Source organism: Carcharodon carcharias, chromosome 13 (assembly GCF_017639515.1).
Source record: "Carcharodon carcharias isolate sCarCar2 chromosome 13, sCarCar2.pri, whole genome shotgun sequence".
In the NCBI taxonomy this organism is placed as follows: domain Eukaryota; kingdom Metazoa; phylum Chordata; class Chondrichthyes; order Lamniformes; family Lamnidae; genus Carcharodon; species Carcharodon carcharias.
Genome location: NC_054479.1, coordinates 123547478 through 123568156, shown reverse-complemented (window position 1 = coordinate 123568156; position 20679 = coordinate 123547478). Strand labels below are relative to the sequence as shown.

The following is a 20679-nucleotide window of genomic DNA, read 5'->3' as shown; positions in this document are numbered from 1 at the left end:
ACCCTCCACAGCAGCACTCCTGCCCACAGTAATGGGCAAATTACATAACAATAGACTTGCACAACTTCATGGGCAGAATTTTATGACCCATGGGCAGACACACACCCGACCCGATCGGGCATAAAATAACGTGCGATGATGTCGGGTGAACATCCCGAGGTCATCGCACACTCGCGTGATATTTTGGTGGGCAGCACGCCCACCAACAATTAAGAGGCCTATGAAGGCCTTTAATTTATTAACTAACAGGGGTTTTTCGTTGCCCGTCCAACGTTATGGTTGGCAGGCGGGCAAATTGGTCAGGCGGCCTTTGCATTTTTGAGGAAACCGCATCCATGGGCGGGATGAGGTTTCCGACATTAATTTTTTAAAAAAGGTTTTGACATTAATTTTGTTATGTATATGTGCATGTGAGTGAGTCCTAAATGGGGACATTGTTTTCAGAAGTTCCAAATCTTTATTTTTGATTTTCAAATTCTTCATCTCCCTGAGGCAGCTCTGTGCCCTCAGGGAGCTTTCATTGCGCACTCCCCCAGCGCTCGCCCTCCTCCTGCCCCCACCCAGGCAGTGCTGAGCATTTCAGCGCATGTTTCATGCTGGCTGGCTGTTAATTGGCCAGCCAGCGTGAAATCACAGTCAGGGGCTGATTGTGGGTAGCGGGTCTTTCCCGGCCACCCTCAGGCACACCCTCCATACCCGCTGACCACCTGAAAATCCTGCCCCATGTTAATTGGACTGTTCCATATCAACAACAGACTGGTCCACTCTTGGCTGCTATTGAATCCTACATTTGGTGAGCCTGATAGTCCATGAAAGGAGTATATCTGTGTCCCATACTGGAAATTAATTTCTCAGTATATACTCTGGTATTGTAACTGTGCAAATGTATACTAGTGTTGTAACAGTGTGAATATGCTCCAGTTTTGTAATCATGTGAATGTATACCTGTACTGTATAGTGTGAGCATATCCCCATTACTGCAATTGTGCAAGTATACGCCAGTACTGTAATGATTGAGAATGTTACATTCACACTCTCCAGCATCAATGCACGCTGGCGACCACCGTGCACTAGTGGTAAATGGCATGAATGTTTAAGGTAGCCAATGGGATCCCAATCAAGCAGGCTGCTTTTTCTTGGATGGGGTTGAGGTTCTTGAATGTTGCTGCAGCTGCATGATTGCAAGCAGGTAGAGAATAGTCTATTACACTCCTGACGTGCTCTGTAAATGGTGAGAAGGTTTCCTGAAGACAGGAAGTGAGTTACTCACTGCAGAATTCCCAGCCTCTGATCTACTATTGTATCACTGTATTTATATAGCTGGTCCAGTTACACTTCTGGTGGATGGCAACCCCCAGGATTTTGATAGTTGGGGATTCAGCAATGATAATTTCATTGAATGCAAAGGGGAGATGGTTAGATTCTCTCTTGTTGGAGTTGGGCATTGCGTGGCAGTTGTGTGGTCCAAGGGTTAATTGTTGCTTAACAGCCAGTCCTGAATGTTATACAGGTCTTGCTGCATGCACGCATGCATGGATTGTTTCATTATCTGAGGAGTTGTGAATGGTATTGTATACTACAATCATCAGTGAACATCCCCACTTCTATTCTTATGATGGAAGGAAGGTCATTGCTGAAGCAGCAGAAGATGGTGGAGCCGAGGACACTACCCTAAGGAACTCCTGCAGCAATGGCTTGGGCTGAGATGACTGACCTCCAACAACTACAACCGTTTTACTTTGTGCTAGGTATGACTCCAGCCAGGGGAGAGATATCCCCTTGATTCCCATTGAGTTCAGTTTTGCTAGGACTCCTTGAAACCACACTTTCTCAAATGCTGCTGCCTTGATGTCAAGGGCAGTCACTCCCATCTCATCCCTGGGGTGGAATTTTAGGTTGGTGGGATTTTATGACCTCGCTGAAGTCAATGGACTTCTCAATAGTTGCAACAATTTACAGCCCTGCCCCTGCCATGACGATGCCGTAAAATTCCACCTCTGGAATTTAGCTCTTTTGTTCATGCTTGGCCAAGGCTTTAATGATGTCTGGAGCCAAGAGGTCTTGGCAGAATCCAAACTGAGCATCGGTGAGCAGGTTATTGGTGAGCTTGATAATCCTGTTGATGCCACCTTCCGTCACTTTGCTGATGATGGAGAGTAGGTTGATAGAACAGTAATTGGCCAGGTTAGATTTGTCAGCTTTTTATGGAAAGGATGTACCTGGACAATTTTCTACTTTGTCTGGTAGATGCCAGTGCTGTAGCTAACTGAAGCAGCTTCGCTAGAGACATGGCAAGTTCTGGAACGTAAGTCTGCTGCACTACAGCCATGATTGTATCTAGTGCATCTTGATATCAAGTAGAGTCTATCGGATTGTCTGGAGACTGGCTTCTGTGATGATGGGGACCTCAGGAGATGGCTGAAAGGAATCATCCATTCTGCACTTCCGTTGAAGATGTTTGAACCCAGCTTGTCTTTTGCGCTGACGTGACGGGCTCCTCCATCATTGAAGGTGGGGATATTTGTACAGCCTCCTCTTCTAGTCAGTTGTTTAATTCACAACTGGATGTGGCAGGGCTGCAGAGCTTTGATCTGATCTGTTGGTTGTGAGATCACTTAGCTCTGTCTATAACATGCTGCCTCTGCTGTTTTGCATGCATATTGTCCTGTGTTACAGCTTCACCAGATTTACAGCATCTTTTTAAGTATGCCTGGTGCTGCTCCTGGCATGCTCCCCTGCGCTCTTCATTGAACCAGGACTATCTATCTGACTTGATGGTAATGGCAAGGTGATGGGGAGGTGGGGTTGAAATTTATGAAAAACCTGCATAATTTTCTGTCGCTGCTATTTCTAATGCTCAGCGTTCCCTACGTCCCTGTTCCTTGCTCTGTTGCTGTGTTGTAGGATCTGAAATGGTCATGCAATGATTAGAATTCATGCAGTGCTTTCTACACTGAATTTCATAGCAGCAGCAATAATTCATAGTGCAAGGGAGCAAAACTCTTCTTTATTCTGCCTCCCAGACTCCTCCCCTGAAGGTAATGACTTCTGTGGGTTGTAAGAGTACTGAGCTATATTTAAATATCCTCCACAATGCTATTGGACTGTCGGGGGTGGGGTGGGCGTGAGGGGTGGGCGAGGGGTATCCGAACCATATGTGACAATGGCATCACCTGTTGCCAATGCCTGTATAGAGGGAGAAACTGGATTGTAATTAGGAGAAGGAATCCTGACGATTTCTCCCACCTCCCTCACATCCAAACTTCCTCACCCAGGGACACTGAAGTTAACTGTTGCTTCCCAGGAGCTGCCCTGAATGAGATGAATTAACTCAATACCTGGGGCCATCTTGTCTGCGTGTGCCACACTTGCTTTATTTACTGTGGTACAGGAAGAAACACACTGTTTGAACCTCCATTTAGTCCCGGCTGACACTCGAACGCAGTACTGAGGTAGCCCTGCACTGTCAGAAGCGTTGTCTTTCAGGTGAGGCTTTAAATTGAGGCCCTGTCTGCCCTCTCAGGGGGACATAGTGATCCCATGGCATGATTCATAGAAGAGCAGGAGAGTTCTCCCTGGCATTCTGGTAAATATTTATCCTTCAATCAACACCTAAAAAAAATCTGATGATCTGGTCCTTCTGCTTTTTGAGGTATCTTGTGTGTAAATTGGTTACTGTGATTCCTACAGAACAAGAGCATCCACACTTTAAAAATGCTTTGTTGACTGCAAGGTCGTGAAAGGCATTATATAAATGAAAGTTATTTCTCTCTCATCACTGGTTATCGAGCTGTGCCAAGAAGAGTAGAACACCTGGCGAATAAAGGCCCTTCAGGCACAAGCCTGGGCCAGAAATAGCTCATTCTGTAGAGACTTGTGAGATGGTGACAGACAGTTCAAAGGTGGCCTGCACAGACCTTTCTTGTTAATTGTGTTATTAGTCTGCAATTTGCTGCAAGTTGACTTACCCGGAGGCTCCTGCTGACAGTACAATGTGTAACTCAATCACCTCTCAGACTGGGCGCCATCAACAAACTGGCTCCTCAACAGCGCACAGTGCAAATTATTCACATTGACTTCCTTTTTTAAGTGTATTATTTTTAAATAACAATTTTTAAAATTCCTGCATCACCAGCTGTGACCCTTTCCTGGTCAAACTTTTGAACATCTGTTACTGTCATTCTGTCATTCTTCATCCAACTATCACAGTGATCACACAGCTCATCACTGCCTGCCTTTGATTTTCTCTCCTCCCAGAGTCTACGTCCACACCCCCCGCCGTATAATACTCCTATGTCCAGTCTCACAAACCCCTCTCTCCCCAGAGTAACACACCCTCACTCTCCCCCTTATAACACACTCTCCCTCCCCCAGTATCACACTCTCCCTCTGCCAGTATAACACAACTAAATATAACACACCATTAAACTGGTATAGCAGACCCAGTATAACACCTCTTCCTAGTATAGCACACACCATGCTCTGTATAACACCGCCCCCGGTACATCTCTTTAAAATCTTACATAAATGTGTGGGTTTTTTTGTTTGTTCAGGATATGATCATTGCTGGAAAGGCCAGCATTTATTGCTTAACCCTAATTGCCCTTGAGCAGGTGGAGGGAAACTGCTTACAATTGAGAAGCGTGTGAGGCCAGTTGAGAGAGCAGTTAAAAGTCAACCACATTGGTGTGGGTCCAGGATCACGTGTAGGTCAGACCGAGTAAGGATGATTTCTTCCTCTGAACGACATTGGTGAACCAGCTGGGTTTTTATGACAATCTGGTCGTCTTGTGATCGTTATTAATGAGACAAGCACTTTATTCCAGATTTCTTAATTAATTGAATTTAAATTCCTCCAGCTGCCGTGGTGGGATTTGAACTCATGAACTGAATTTTACAGGCCACCACAGGCAGGAAAACAAGCAGGTGGACCTATAAATTAGGAAGCCATGCCATCTGGTCCACTCACCCCCATCCCCACCAGGATTTTACAGGTAGTGTGGGAGACGCCAGGTAGGTCATTGTCTGTGGCTGAATTGAGGCCCTTAAGTGAGCAATTAATGCCCAATTAAGGGCTTCATCCCATCAGCAGTCCAATATAATGGGCAGTGGAAGAGGCCTGTATCAATGTAGGTTTAACTCTGTAGGTTGCTGGTCAGTGAAAGTTGGGGGTGGGGAGAGCGGTGTCTCCTCCCTGGGGTCCTCATGTCAATCAGAAGCCCCCCTCCCACAGTTTTGCCTCTGCACGTCCACCCTCCCTCCTGCCCTGTCCAACATGCCCTTTACCCTCCTCACTGGGGCATGTCAGCTTGCCTTAAGTGAGATCTCAGGCTTACCTGAACGTTTGGATCCATCACTGAATGCCACCACCTTGGCCTGCTTGCAGTACCAGCAGTGGCCACTGCCATGGCTTGGCTCTGCTGCTATGCAGAGCTAGAGCTGTCAGCCTCTGATCAGCAGACTGGAGATAGACAGAGGTTCTGCCTCATACTAATTAAAGGACCATCGCCAGAAAGATTAAAGCGGGGCGAGCTGGCTAAGTGGAGGCTGGCTCTCCCCTGAAATTTATGCTGGGTTGTGGGGGACCTGACATCAGCGTAAAATCCAGCCCCATATCTCCGAAGCATTAGCCCGGGCCTCTATAAAAACAAAAAAACTGCGGATGCTGGAAATCCAAAACAAAAACAGAATTACCTGGAGAAACTCAGCAGGTCTGGCAGCATCGGCGGAGAAGAAAAGAGTTGACGTTTCGAGTCCTCATGACCCTTCGCCTGGGCCTCTATGTTGCTAATATCAGATAAAAACGGGAAATGTTGGAACGACTCAGAAGGTCTGGCAGCATCTGTGGAGAGATAAACAGAGTTAACCTTTCAAGTCCGTACGACTCTCCTTCAGGGCTAAAGAGAAGTAGAAATGTGATGGATTTTATACTGTTTAAGAGGGGGTGGAGCAGGTGGAATGAAATAGAAGATCAAGGATAGGTGACAGCTAAGGAGAGATTGACAAAGATGCCATGGACACAAGACAGAGGGAGTGTTAATGGTAGTGGTAAAGAGTAAAGAAGGTCCTGATAGTGGCATAAAGGTAAGATAGCAGAAGGTGTTAAAAGCAGAATAAGGGTCAGCACTCTGTGAAAGCAAAACATAAGAGACAGGTGGCGAAAAAGGATTTAAAAATGAACAAATAAATAAAAGAATGAAATAAATAAATAATGGATTTAAAAAGGAGTCAAGAAGGAGGAGAGAGTTCATGGTCTGAAGTAGTCAAGAGGGAGGAGAGAGTTCATGGTCTGAAGGAGTCAAGAGGGAGGAGAGAGTTCATGGTCTGAAGGAGTCAAGAGAGAGGAGAGAGTTCATGGTCTGAAGAAGTCAAGAGGGAGGAGAGAGTTCATGGTCCGAAGTTGTTGAGCTGAATGTTAAGTCCTGAAGGCTGTAAAGTGCCTAATCGGAAGATGGGGTGATGTTTCTCCAGTTTGCATTGGGCTTCACTGGAACATTGCAGCAGGCCAAGGATGGACATGTGAACATGAGAGCAGGGTGGTGTGTTGAAATGGCAAGCGACAGGAAGGTCTGGGTCATGCTTTCTGCTGAACGAAGGTGTTCCGCAAAGCGGTCACCTAGTCTGTGTTTAGTCTCCCCATTGTAGAGGAGACCACATTGGGAGCAGCAAGTGCAGCGGACCAAATTGAAGGAGATGCAAGTGAAGTGCTGCTTCACCTGAAAGGAGTGTTTGGGGCCTTAGACGGTGAGGAGGTAAAGGGGCAGGTGTTGCACCTTCTGTGATTGCATGGGAAGATGCTGTGGAAAGGGAATGAGCAGTTGGGGGCCGTAGTGGAGTGGACCAGGGTGTCATGGAGGGAACAGTCACTACAGAATGCTGTACAGGGGGAGGTGAAGGGAAGATGTGTTTGGTGGTGGCATCGTGCTGGAGTTGTCGGAAATGGCGGAGGATGATCCTCTGAATGTGGAGGCTGGTGGGGTGAAAAGTGAGGACAAGAGGACCCTATCATGGTTCTGGCAGGGAGGGGAAGAGGTGAGGGCAGTGGTGAAAGACATGGCTCAGACACGGTTGAGGGCTCTGTCAACTGTGGTGGGGAGCCCTCAGTTAAGGATAAAGGAAGGCATGTCAAAAGCGCTGTTTTGGGAGGTAGCATCATCAGAACAGATGTGATGAAGGTGGAGGAAGGTAGAATCCTTACAGGAAGCAGGGTGTGAGGACCAGTAGTCGAGGTAGCTGTGGGAGTCGGTGAGCTTGTGATGAATATTGGTGGACCGTCTATCACCAGAAATTGAGACAGAAAGGTCAAGGAAAGAGAGGGAAGTGTTAGTGAGGGGCCATGTGAAGGTAAGAGAGAGGCGGAATTTGGAAGCAAAATCAATCATTTTTTCCAGGTCCAGACGAGAGCATGAAGTGGCGCTGATACAGTCATCGATGTACTGAAAGAAAAGTTCTGGGAGGGGTCTGAGTAGGACTGGAACAAAGAATATTCCACATACCCCACAAACAGACAGACCTAACTGTGTCCATATGGGTACCCATAGCTATATCCTTTATTTGGAGGAAGTGAGGCAAGTTAAAGGAGAAATTGTTCAGTGAGAGAACAAGTTCAGCCATGCGGAGGAGGGTGGTGGTGGATGGGGATTGCTCGGGACTCTGTTCAAGGAAGAAGTAGAGGACCCTCAGACTGTCCTGGTGAGGGATGGGAGTGTAGAGGGACTGGATGTCCATTGGGAAGAGGAAGCAGTTAGGGCCAAGAAACTGGAAATTGTTGATATGATGTAGGACATCAGAGAAATCGCGAATGTAGGTGGGAAGTGACTGGACAAGGGGAGAGAGAATAGAGTCAGGATAAGAAGAAATGAGTTCCATGGGGCAGGAACAGGCTGACACGATGGGTCTACTGGGACAGTCCTGTTTGTGGATTTTGGGAAGGAGGTAGAAATGGGCTGTGCGGGGTTGGGAGTGTCATGTCGTGGCAGATAGTGTGTGCCAGGTGGACCAAATCCACAAGGGAAACTTGGCCACGCTATCACAACGAGTTTGAAATTTTATTTATTACAAGATGTGTGTACTGAATTCAGAAGTAATGAGTCCACTAAAACCTATAGAGATTTTAAAAAATAAATTAAACTGTTTATTAACAAAATAAAAGACTTCAAGCATATACATAAGACTACAATTACTTAATACTATAACAACTCCTAAAATTCCTAATTAACCTGACTCCAAGTTACACACCCCCCCCCGTTAAGGCAACAGTCTGAAATAGATTTTAGATTTAAAAAAAAACAGCACGTAATATTTTTCTCCAACTTCAGTTACTGGACACAGCAAACCTATAAACAAATGTTTGTAAGCTTCTTTGAGGGTGTTTCATACACTCCTGTTTGATCTTACCTGGCCCTCAACACAGTCTTATATATGTTTCTCTTTCCTTAAAATGTAAATTCCATTGTTCTCTATATCTTTGGAACTGCACCATTCCCATAATGTAAAAACTTTCATGTTGCCAATATTGTCAGTAACCTTTGGGAAAAATAAACACACTCCTTATTCTTGCTTATCTAGTTAGTTGTAAACAGACTAGGATCCCTTTGAAATCCAAACAATCCCTTCACTTATCTAAAAATGCAAATTCCCAACACAGCTTACATGCTAGGGCAGCATCCATGTTTACTCATTAGCATTTCAAGTACATTTCTACACCTAGCTTTTTTTGATAATTTCAAGCTTGCAATTTACCTGACTTCAAATGTAATTAACTCACACAGACAGAACCATCTGCACTCACATGCATAAACTTACCTTACAATAATCCAGAAAAATATTATCAAAATTATTATAATTTTGTAGCAGGGAGACAATGATGTTGGAAGATGTGGAGGGAAGATTTCCAGAGGAAATGAGATCAATGTCACTCCTGGAAACAATGGCTTGTTGTTCGCTGGTGGGGTCATGGTCCAGGGGGAGGTAGGAAGAAGTATCTGAGAGTTGGCGCTCAGCCTCTGCGAGGTAGAGGTCAGTATGCTAGACAACAACACCACCATGCTTATCGGCAGGTTTGATAACAAAATCAGGGTTTGACCTGAGGGACCAGAATGCAGCAAGTTCAGAAGGAGACAGGTTGGAGTGGGTGAGAGGAGCAGAGAAATTAAGTGGCTGATGTCACGCTGGCAATTCTCAATGAAAAGATGAAGAGCAGGTAAGAGGAAAAAGGGAGGGGTCCAGGTAGAGGGAGAATACTGGTGGAGGGTTGAACTGGAGGATTTGTTGAATGGGGGGAGGATTCCTGTTCAGAGAAGTGAGCACTGAGATGAAGGCAACAGAAAAAGAGTTCAGCATTGTGCCGAGCCCAAAGTTCCTTGTGGTGAGTGTGTAAGGGGATGAAACTGAATCCTTTGCTGAGCATCAGAGAGGGGAAGGTCAGAGGGTATAATGAAGACACAGCAAGGGCTGGGATTAGAAGGACAGGAAGGGGTGGAGTGTCCCGGATGGGCATTGGTACCAATAAACTGTTGGAGCTTGAATTCCTTACCACCTGAAAGGAAGAGAAAAAGATTTGGTTAAGGTGTCGAATGAGACGAAGAATAAAATGAAATTGGGAACAAGGACAGCTTTGAGATAGGGTGAGTCAGCGCTGTTGGAGACAGAGGTCGAGTGTGTACATATGGCAAGGTATGTGACTGAGAGTGGATCTCAGGATGTGGCGAGAACAGCATTCCGAGGAATGTTGTAAGTCCCAGAGATACCTGTAATACTGGGTGGATTCGAAACATGAGGGATGGAGCTTCAGTTGGAATCCACGTGGGGTAAGTTGGAGATGGAGACGGTTGCTGAGGAAGGAAACATGGCTGTGAAAGTGAGGTTTGGTAAACATCTTATCAAAAACCAGGAGGGAAATGGAAAGCAATGGAAGGTGAGCAGGGGAAACGAGACAAACAGAAATCCTGTAGGAGAGAAGAGGCGAAGGCAACGGAAAAAGTTCAACATCGTAGCAAGCCCAAAGGTCATAGAGGTGAGGGTGTAAGGGGACAAAGAGAAGTGGCAGCGAATTAAACACTAAGGTAAAAACAAAATACTGCGGATGCTGGAAATCTGAAATAAAAACAGAAAATTCTGGAAAAATACTCAGCAGGTTTGGCAGCATCTGTGGAGGGCAAAACAGAGTTAATGTTTTAAGTCCGTATGACTCCTCTCCAGAGCTAAAGAGAAGTAGAAATGTGATGGATTTTATACTGTTTAAGAGGGGGTGGAACAGGGTTTTTTTATTCATTCAAGGCATTTGGGTTTCACTGGCTGGGCCAACATTTATTGCCCATCCCTAGTTGCCCTTGAGAAAGTGGTGGTGAGCTGCTTTCTTGAACCGCTGCAGTCCATGTGGTGTAGGTACACCCACAGCGCTGTTAGGAAGGGAGTTCCAGGATTTTGACCCAGTGACAGTGAAGGAACGCCGATACATTTCCAAGTCAGGATGATGAGTGACTTGGAGGTAAACTTCCAGGTGGTGGTGTTCCCATCTATCTCCTGCCCTTGTCCTCCTAGGTGGTGGTGGTTGTGGGTTTGGAAGGTGCTGCCTAAGGAGCCTTGGTGAATTCCTGTAATGCATCTTGTAGATGGTACACACTGCTGCTACTGTACATCAGTGGTGGAGGGAATGAATGTTTGTGGATGTGGTGCCAATCAAGCAGGCTGCTTTGTCCTGGATGGTGTCAAGCTTCTTGCATGTTGTGGGAGCTGCACTCATCCAGGCAAATGGAGAGTATTTCATCATACTCCTGACTTGTGCCTTGCAGATGGTGGACAGGCTTTGGGGAGTCAGGAGGTGACTTACTCGTTACACGATTCCTAGCCTCTGACCTGATTTTGTAGCCATAGTATTTATATGGCTAGTCCAGCTCAGTTTCTGGTCAATGCTAACCACCAGGATGTTGATAAGTGGGATTCAGTGATGGTAATGCCATTGAACGTCAAGGAGATGGCCATTGTCTGACACTTGTGTGGCGTGAATGTTACTTGCCACTTGTCAGCCCAAGCTTGGATATTGTCCACGTCTTGCTGCATTTGGGGGTGGACTGCTTCAATATCTGAGGAGTCATGAATAGTGCTGAACATTGCAATCATCAGTGAACATCCCCACTTCTGACCTTTGATGGAAGGAAGGTCATTGATGAAGCATCTGAAGATGGCTGTGCCTAGGACACTACCCTGAGGAACTACTGCAGCGATGTCCTGGAACTGAGATGACTGACGTCCAACAACCACAACCATCTTCCTCTGTGCTCGGTATGGCTCCAACAAGTGGAGAGTTTCCCCCCTGATTCCCATTGTCTCCAATTTTGCTAGGGCTCCTTGATGCCACACTTGGTCAAATGCTGCCTTGATGTCAAGGGCAGTCACTGTCACCTCACCTCTGGAGTTCAGCTCTTTTGTCCATGTTTGAGCCAAGGCTGTAATGAGGTCAGGAGCTGAGTGGTCCCTTCAGAACCCAAACTGGGTGTCAGTGAGCAGGTGCTAAGTGCTGCTTGATAGCACTGTTGATGACCCTTTCATTACTTACTGATGATCGAGAAGGAGCGAGATAGAAGGTCAGGGATAGGTAACAGCTAAGGAGAGATTGACAAAGATGTAATGCACACAAGACAAAAGGTGTGTTAATGGGAGTGGTAAAGAGCAAAGAAGGTGCTGATGGTGGCATAAATGTAAGATAGCAGAAGGTGCAATACTTCTAGTCCTGTACCATTACCACTTTGCTACCAGCCCCATATAATTCTTTACCATTCAATATAAATCTGTGCAATTATGTGTAATTCAGTACAATTTCATGTAATTCTATATCATTTTACATGATCCTATGTAATGCTATGAATAAAGTCATTAGACTCATTATGACACAGAAGGATGCCATTCAACGGTATCAAGTCCATGCTGGACTCTATATGTAATACAATGTAATCCCATGTAATTCTATGTAATGCAGTGTAATGCTATTTAATTGTATATAATGGGATGTACTTCTTTGTAATGCAATGTATTTCTATATAATGCTATGTAACCCAAGTATTTCTATGTAATGCTATTTTATCCTGTGTAATCCTATGTAATGCTACATACTCTCTTGTAACTCTGTGTAGGTCTATGTAACTCTTTTGAGTACAAACCCGTTTCCATCTGTTTCAGATGAAGTTACATTGTTTCATAGTTTGCTATTGTGAGATTTGAACTCTTGATCTTGGGGTTACAAACCCAGTATCATAACCACTTGGCTATTCAGGCCAAGCAAAACTAACATGTCAATTGAAACAACCATTCGCTGCGAGCAGGGTTCGAACCTGCACGGGGAAACCCCATTGGATTTCAAGTCCAACGCCTTAACCACTCGGCCATCACAGCTCCTGCAGGTCTATGTAACTCTTTCGAGTACAAACACGTTTCCATCTGTTTCAGATGAAGTTACATTGTTTCATAGTTTGCCATTGTGAGATTTGAACTCTTGATCTTGGGGTTATAAACCTAGTACAATAACCACTTGGCTATTTAGGCCAAGCTTTTTGTACTATAACCCAGAGCAGCAGCATTGATTGAGGCTTCAGAACAGAGGTGGGTGAGGTGGGCTTGTTGGGGCCAGTCAAGCAGGACCCACCAGGGGTGAGGGTGGGGGTCGCGATTAGTGGCTCTTTCAATGGGGTGACCCTCTGTGGGGCACATGATACCCAATTAGTAGGGTCTCTCCTGCCAGCCTGCCACTAGGGTATACCTTGTAGCCTTCCCACATGGTGTATGCCCACTCCTCTTCCAAGTACAAACATGGTTCCATCTGTTTATACAGATGAGATTACATTGTTTCATAGTTTGCCATTGTGAGATTTGAACTCTTGATCTTGGGGTTACAAACCCAGTACCATAACCACTTGGCTATTCAGGCCAAGCAAAACTAACATGTCAATTGAAACAACCATTCGCTGCGAGCAGGGTTCGAACCTGCGCGCGGAAACCCCATTGGATTTCAAGTCCAATGCCTTAACCACTCGGCCATCACAGCTCCTGTACGTCTATGTAACTCTTTCGAGTACAAACCAGTTTCCATCTGTTTCAGATGAAGTTACATTGTTTCATAGTTTACCATTGTGAGATTTGAATTCTTGATCTTGGGGTTACAAACCCAGTACTATAACCACTTGGCTATACAGGCCAAGCAAAACTAACGTGTCAATTGAAACAACCATTCGCTGCGAGCAGGGTTCGAACCTGCACGGGGAAACCCCATTGGATTTCAAGCCCAACGCCTTAACCACTCGGCCATCACAGCTCCTGTAGGTCTCTGTAACTCTTTCAAGTACAAACCCGTTTCCATCTGTTTCAGATGAAGTTACATTGTTTCATAGTTTGCCATTGTGAGATTTGAACTCTCGATCTTGGGGTTACAAACCCAGTGCCATAACCACTTGGCTATTTAGGCCAAGCAAAAATATGGAACGCTTCACGAATTTGCATGTCATCCTTGCGCAGGGGCCATGCTAAGCTTCTCTGTATTGTTCCAATTTTAATACATGTGCTGCCGAAGCGAGGACAAAACACATTTCCATCTGTCATTTCAGATGAAGTTACATTGTTTCATAGTTTGCCATTGTGAGATTTGAAATCTTGATCTCAAGGTTACAAACCCAGTACCATAACCACTTGGCTATTTAGGCCAAGCAAAACTAACATGTCAATTGAAACAACCATTCACTACGAGCAGGGTTCGAACCTGCGCGGGGAAGCCCCGTTGGATTTCAAGTCCAACGCCTTAACCACTCAGCCATCACAGCTCCTGTAGGTCTCTGTAAGGTGGTGTAAATAAAGCTGGTATCAAATTGCTTAAGGAGCTCTGCTTTGTATTCTGAAGGTGGAGTTGATTAGCTTCAGCCTCAGCTGGAAGTGGCAGCAATGTGTTGAAGTTAAACACCTCCTGCATGCTTTGTTGGACTTCAATTACTTTCCTAATTTAACTCATTACCAATCTCATTAGTGATGTTTTTCTTTACCCATTGTTAGAATCCCCCATGGGGGAACCATAAACCAAAAAAAAACAAATTTAATGAATGACCCAACAAAGAAGAAATTACCAACAAGATTTCACTGTTTGTAACTTCTACTTGAACATCCCATAAATTGAACTTGAATTAACAATTGAATGATGCTTCAAATAAAAAGGTAAATTTCACTTAAGATAGTCAATACAACGCATCATAACAAAAACAGAATTACCTGGGAAAACTCAGCAGGTTTGGCAGCATTGGTGGAGAAGAAAAGAGTTGACGTTTCGAGTCCTCATGACCATTCAACAGAACTAGGTGAATCCAAGGAAGGGGTGAAATATAAGCTGGTTTAAGGTGTATGTGTGTGGGGTGGGGGGTGTTGGGTGGGGGGAGAGAAGTGGAGGGGGGGGCGGTGTGGTTGTAGGGACAAGCAGTGATAGAAGCAGATCATCAAAAGATGTCACAGACAACAGAACAAAAGAACACATAGGTGTTGAAATTGGTGATATATATCTAAATGAATGTGCTAATTAAGAATGGATGGTAGGGCACTCAAGGTATAGCTCTAGTGGGGGTGGGGGGAGCATAAAAGATTTAAAAATATTTTAAAATAATGGAAATAGGTGGGAAAAGAAAAATCTATATAATTTATTGGAAAAAACAAAAGGAAGGGGGAAGAAACAGAAAGGGAGTGGGGATGGAGGAGGGAGTTCAGGACCTAAAGTTGTTGAATTCAATATTCAATCCGGAAGGCTGTAAAGTGCCTAGTTGGAAGATGAGGTGTTGTTCCTCCAGTTTGTGTTGGGCTTCACTGGAACAATGCAGCAAGCCAAGGACAGACATGTGGGCAAGAGAGCAGGGTGGAGTGTTAAAATGGCAAGCGACAGGGAGGTTTGGGTCATTCTTGCGGACAGACCACAGGTGTTCTGCAAAGCGGTCACCCAGTTTACGTTTGGTCTCTCCAATGTAAGAGGAGACCACATTGCGAGCAACGAATACAGTAGACTAACTTGGGGGAAATACAAATGAAATGCTGCTTCACTTGAAAGGAGTGTTTGGGCCCTTGGACAGTGAGGAGAGAGGAAGTGAAGGGGCAGGTGTTACATCTTTTGCGTGGGCATGGGGTGGTGCCATAGGTGGGGGTAGGGGGTGATGCAGGAGTGGACCAAGGTGTCCTGGAGGGAACGATCCCTACGGAATGCCGACGGGGGGGTGAAGGGAAGATGTGTTTGGTGGTGGCATCATGCAAGAGTTGTGGAAGGGGGCCGGAGTAGGACTGGAACAAGGAATGTTCCACATACTCCATAAAGAGACAGGCATAGCTGGGGCCAATGTGGGTACCCATAGCCACACCTTTTATTTGGAGGAAGTGAGAGGAGTTGAAGGAGAAATTGTTCAGTGTGAGAACAAGTTCAGCCAGACGGAGAAGAGTAGTGGTGGATGGGGATTGTTCGGGCCTCTGTTCGAGGAAGAAGCTAAGGGCCCTCAGACCATCCTGGTGGGGGAAGGAGGTGTAGAGGGATTGGAAGTCCATGGTGAAGAGGAAGCGGTTGGGGCCAGGGAACTGGAAATTGTTGATGTGACGTAAGATGTCAGAGGAATCACGGATGTAGGTGGGAAGGAACTGGACAAGGGGAGAGAGAAGGGAGTCAAGATAACGAGAAATGAGTTCTGTGGGGCAGGAGAAAGCTGACATGATCAGTCTACCGGGACAGTTTTGTTTGTGGATTTTGGGTAGGAGGTAGAAGCGGGCCGTCCGAGGTTGGGCGACTATCAGGTTGGAAGCTGTGGGAGGAAGATCCCCAGAGGAGATGAGGTCAGTGACAGTCCTGGAAACAATTGCTTGATGTTCAATGGTGGGGAGATGGTCCAGGGAGAGGTAGGAGGAAGTGTCTGCGAGTAGACACGCAGCCTCCGCGAGGTAGAGGTCAGTGCGCCAGACAACAACAGCACCTTCACTCCCTCTCTCCTCACCGTCCAAAGGCCCAAACACTCATTTCAAGTGAAGCAGCATTTCACTTGCATTTCCCCCAACTTAGTCTACTGTATTCATTGCTCGCAATGTGGTCTCCTCTACATTGGAGAGACCAAACGTAAACTGGGTGACCGCTTTGCAGAACACCTGTGGTCTGTCCGCAAGAATGACCCAAACCTCCCTGTCGCTTGCCATTTTAACACTCCACCCTGCTCTCTTGCCCACATGTCAGTCCTTGGCTTGCTGCATTGTTCCAATGAAGCCCAACACAAACCGGAGGAACAACACCTCATCTTCCAACTAGGCACTTTACAGCCTTCCGGACTGAATATTGAATTCAACAACTTTAGGTCTTGACCTTCTCCCTCCATCCCCACCCCCTTTCCGTTTCTTCACCCTTCCTTTTGTTTTTTCCAATAAATTATATAGATTTTTCTTTTCCCACCTATTTCCATTATTTTAAAATATTTTTAAATCTTTTATGTTCCCCCCACCCCCACTAGAGCTATACCTTGAGTGCCCTACCATCCATTCTTAATTAGCACATTTGTTTAGATATATATCACCAACTTCAACACCTATGTGTTCTTTTGTTCTGTTGTCTGTGACATCTTTTGATGATCTGCTTCTATCACTGCTTGTTTGTCCCTACAACCACACCCCCCTCCACTTCTCTCCCCCCACCCAACCCCCCCCCCCCCCTCCCCCCGCCACATACACACACACACCTTAAACCAGCTTATATTTCACCTCTTCCTTGGATTCACCTAGTTCTGTTGAAGGGTCATGAGGACTCGAAACGCCAACTCTTTTCTTCTCTGCCGATGCTGCCAGACCTGCTGAGTTTTTCCAGGTAATTCTGTTTTTGTTTTGGATTTCCAGCATCCGCAGTTTTTTGTTTTTATAAAGATGCATCATACACAACCATAAGCACCTGCATCACTCCCCACAAACATTTGGCATTACATATCTACACAGTTCCACAATATGGTGCTCTTTATCCATGCAGGTTAAGTCAGAGGTTTTACGCAATAACAATTTTCACCTTTGAGTTTGACGGGTACAATTATCATCAACAAGACACACTTCTACGAATCCTATCTCCCTTGGGTCATGACAGTCCTGATAGTGCAGTTTTCTAGAGATCCTTTTCAATTGATCAAACAGCAACACCCTGGTTCACAGTTTGGCTATTTCTGAGAAAACACACAGCTCTTTAGCATCTGAGCTATTTAGCCAGCTTTCCAGGTTTTAAATCTTTTTAGCCAGCCCGCACCATGCATCCAAGAGACCCTGTCTCCTTTACAAACTTCTTCCTGGGAGGTTTGCTTATTCTCCTCACAAGAATCCTTTGTGTTCCTCTTTCTCTGCCTGTTTTCTCTTTGTGTCTGCAACTGCATGTTGATTGCTTTCACTATCCAGCTCCCTTGCTTATAGCTCTCCTTTGTGCCTGCCAGCCACATGGCTCCTGGCCTTAACATCCTTCTTGCTGAACAGATTTCAAGTTAAAGGTCGCCAGGTCACATGGACCAATATTTCTTATTGTCTGAGAAAATTGCAATTGATCCCTTTACAATTGATGCAAACATTCTTAGGAACAAATACAGATTTCACAGACATTTTAAAGAAATTGCAAATTTTCCTCACTGTAATGTTTCCAGGTCAAAGTTCAGCACACCATAGCCAGAATCTTTCAGATGGTAGAGTTTCCCTTCCTGCTATCCTGGCTGCTCTGCAGCCATTTAACGATCCATGAAGCATTAATTGGCCGGAGGTGGAACTTTCGCCCCTCACTTAGGAGGAAGTCCCACCTCAGAGAGCTATTGGCTGATCTAATGGCCGGGCAGCTCTTTAGTCCCACCAGCACCAGAAGGTGCCTTGGACATGACTGGGACCTGCAAACAGTTCTCCAGGAGTAGAGGACCAGGTTAACTTTGGGGGTCTCAGGACAGGGAGAGAAGATGGGGAGGTGAGGCTGGGGATTGTGGGCAGTTGGAGTGGGGGTGTTAGTGGAGGGACCAGTGGGGAGTTGGGTGGGGGGGGGAGGGAATAAAGTACCAGCAGGGGGCAGACATTTTGGAGGCGGGGGGGCTTGCCCAATGTTAAAAGGAGGCGGTTGATGGAGATGCTCCCCCCAACCACCCCTTTCCTGCCCGAGGCCTGAGCAGGATCACTTTTTTGGGCTTCCCCAAAACACAATTTGAGAATGAGAGGTTACCATTTAAGACAGAGATAAGGAGAAATTTTTCCGTCAAAGGCTCATTTGTCTGTTGAATTCTTTTCCCCAGAAAGCAGTGGAGGCTGGGTCATTGAATTTATTCAAAGCAGGGTTAGATAGATTTTTGATAGACAAGGGAATGAAGAGTTATGGGGGGAAGACAGCAAAGTGGAATTGAGACCACAGCCAGGTCAACCGTGATCTTATTGAATGGCAGAGCAGGCTTAAAGGGATCAATGGCCTGCTCCTAAGTCCCATGTTCCTATGTTCCCCCTGCCATTGAATTCCTCTCACCAGCCTGAAAATTGAGGCTGGGCAGGAAATGGCCCTCAGCTGTCATCAACTGGCTCCTTAAGGGCCTCGAATGAGGCGAGGGCAAGGGCTGGGGATTGGGGGGGTGGTGGCTGGCCTCGACCTTACCTATCCCACCAGAAAATTGTGGAGAGGTCGGGGAGAGTGACAGCCCAGTGGGAAGACCATTGGAAGAATTTTAAGGCCACCACCCACCAACAAACCTGCCAACAGGGGAAGACAAAATTCTGCCTAATGCCTTTTGCATATTTGTGCAGATGCCGACTCTTACAGTTTGCTGTACCTTAACGCAGCTGTCCAAGAGAGCAACACAAACAGGGGAGAGCACTGAACAAGAGTGTAATAACAACACAGACACTCCCTATAGTCCCCCAATCTCCATCACCAGTTTCTCCTCTTTACCTCTTAGCAGCAGTTGTCCTTTAATCCACATTAATTTTCTACTCCCCCTTTCCTTTAACCCTTTCTTTTCCTGCATTGATTCTAATCTTATTGTGAGCATTGTATCCCAAGTCGACTGCTTGCTCTTTTTCATTGACTAGAATCAAGTTAACCAGCATTTCCTTCCTCATGAGAATTTGATTGAGAAATGGTCCTGGATAAAATGCAAGAACCCTTCCCTCACCTTTCTTAGCATATCCATTTCTCCTATCCTAGTTGCGTTTTACCAGGTGTGGCTCAGTTGATAGCACACTGGTCTTAGAGTCAGAAGTTTATGCATTGTTGAGTGGGACCATATCTAGGCTGATGCATCAATCCCTAGTATTGAGGGAAAGTTACATTGTCAGAGGTGCCAACTTTTGGGTAACATACTAAACCAAGGTCCCATCTACCTTTGCAAGTGGACGTAAATATTAAAAAAACTGGAAATGCTGAAGTGTTTGGGGAAGCCATCTCTGCCAAGTTGGTACAATGGGAATGTCTCAAGTTTGTGTAATGCTCCTCACAATCAGAAAGACACCTGTGAATGCTTCAGAAGGTCAAGCACAAGGCACAAGAAGACAGACCAACCATTTAGGGTGATGCTTGGTTAAAGAGGAAGATTCTAATTCCAAAGAGGAGTTTAGAGGAGCCTGATGGCTGTAGTATAGGGGCTGAACAAGCACCCAGCTAAAAGGGTGGGGGGGGGGGGGGTTGGTGGAGAGAGACGGTAAGGGGGGTTGTAATGGGGAGTGGTTGGGACCAGACTCAGAAGGGTTGAGGTAGACCAGCTGGTTGGAGAAGGTTACTTAGTAAGGCATGTGAGGCACAGAGGAGTTTGAACATAAGATGAGGAACTTTTGATATTGTTGCAATAGAAGTCCATATGCTAAAGGAGCTTGGTAAAGATAGGGGTGGATGTGTGTGTTTAGTGCATATGGAAGAGAGGTGACCTGGCATTGTGGGAATTAGTTGGCACGCACACTGACTTATCATCACCGAAGCCTGAGTTCTGGTAAACAAGGTGACAGTCTCCTCTTACTGCTGGCTGCAATGCAAAATTTATTTGGGATGTCTGAACTTTAGAGGGCACAGCCTACAGAACAAAAATGTCCCCAATTCAGCACTGCCATTCCTCAAAGGATGCTAATTGAGACATATTGACAGGACAGTGCAGAGGGAGCTTCACTATGTATCCCATCTGTGCTGTAACTGCCTTGGGAGTGTTTGATGTGACAGTATAGAGGGTGTTTTGCTTTACACCTAATTCTTACTGTGCCTGTCTTGGGAGTGTTTGATGGGACAATGTAAAAGGAACTTTACTCTGTATCTAACTTGTACTGTGCCTGCCTTGGGAATGTTTGTTGAGACAATGGAAAGGGAACTTATCCTGTATCTAATCTGTACTGTTGATGCAACAGTATAGAGAGGGTTTTACTTTATATCTAATCCTTACTGTGCCTACTCTGGGAGTGGTTGATGAGACAGTGTAGAGGGAGCTTTATTCTGTATATAAACCATGCTGTACTTGCCACAAGAGTTTTTGATGGGGTAGTACAGAGGGAGCTTGAAAGGGAGTGTTAGTTGTGGCTCAGTTGATAGTACTCTACCCTTTAAGTAACAAGTTTCTGGGTTCAAGTCCCACTCCAGGGTTTAAGCACAAAAATCAAGGCTGATGTTCCAGCATGGTACTGAGGGAGCACTGTACTGTCAGAGGTGCTGTATTTTTGTTGAAA

At 45.6% G+C, this 20679-nt stretch overlaps 5 non-coding genes across 5 annotated transcripts; all 5 read right to left on the bottom strand.

The window, feature by feature from the left end:
• Positions 1-12308: 12308 nt before the first annotated feature.
• On the bottom strand, positions 12309-12390 carry trnas-uga. The gene has a single exon. It is a non-coding gene; the product is annotated as a tRNA-Ser (tRNA).
• Positions 12391-12957: 567 nt separating this feature from the next.
• Positions 12958-13039, bottom strand: trnas-uga. The gene has a single exon. It is a non-coding gene; the product is annotated as a tRNA-Ser (tRNA).
• A 185-nt stretch (positions 13040-13224) lies between these two features.
• trnas-uga lies at positions 13225-13306 on the bottom strand. Its single transcript has one exon. It is a non-coding gene; the product is annotated as a tRNA-Ser (tRNA).
• Positions 13307-13461: 155 nt separating this feature from the next.
• Positions 13462-13568, bottom strand: LOC121286561. Its single transcript, XR_005944986.1, has one exon. It is a non-coding gene; the product is annotated as a U6 spliceosomal RNA (small nuclear RNA).
• Positions 13569-13726: 158 nt separating this feature from the next.
• Positions 13727-13808, bottom strand: trnas-uga. Its single transcript has one exon. It is a non-coding gene; the product is annotated as a tRNA-Ser (tRNA).
• Between the last annotated feature and the right edge of the window lie 6871 nt (positions 13809-20679).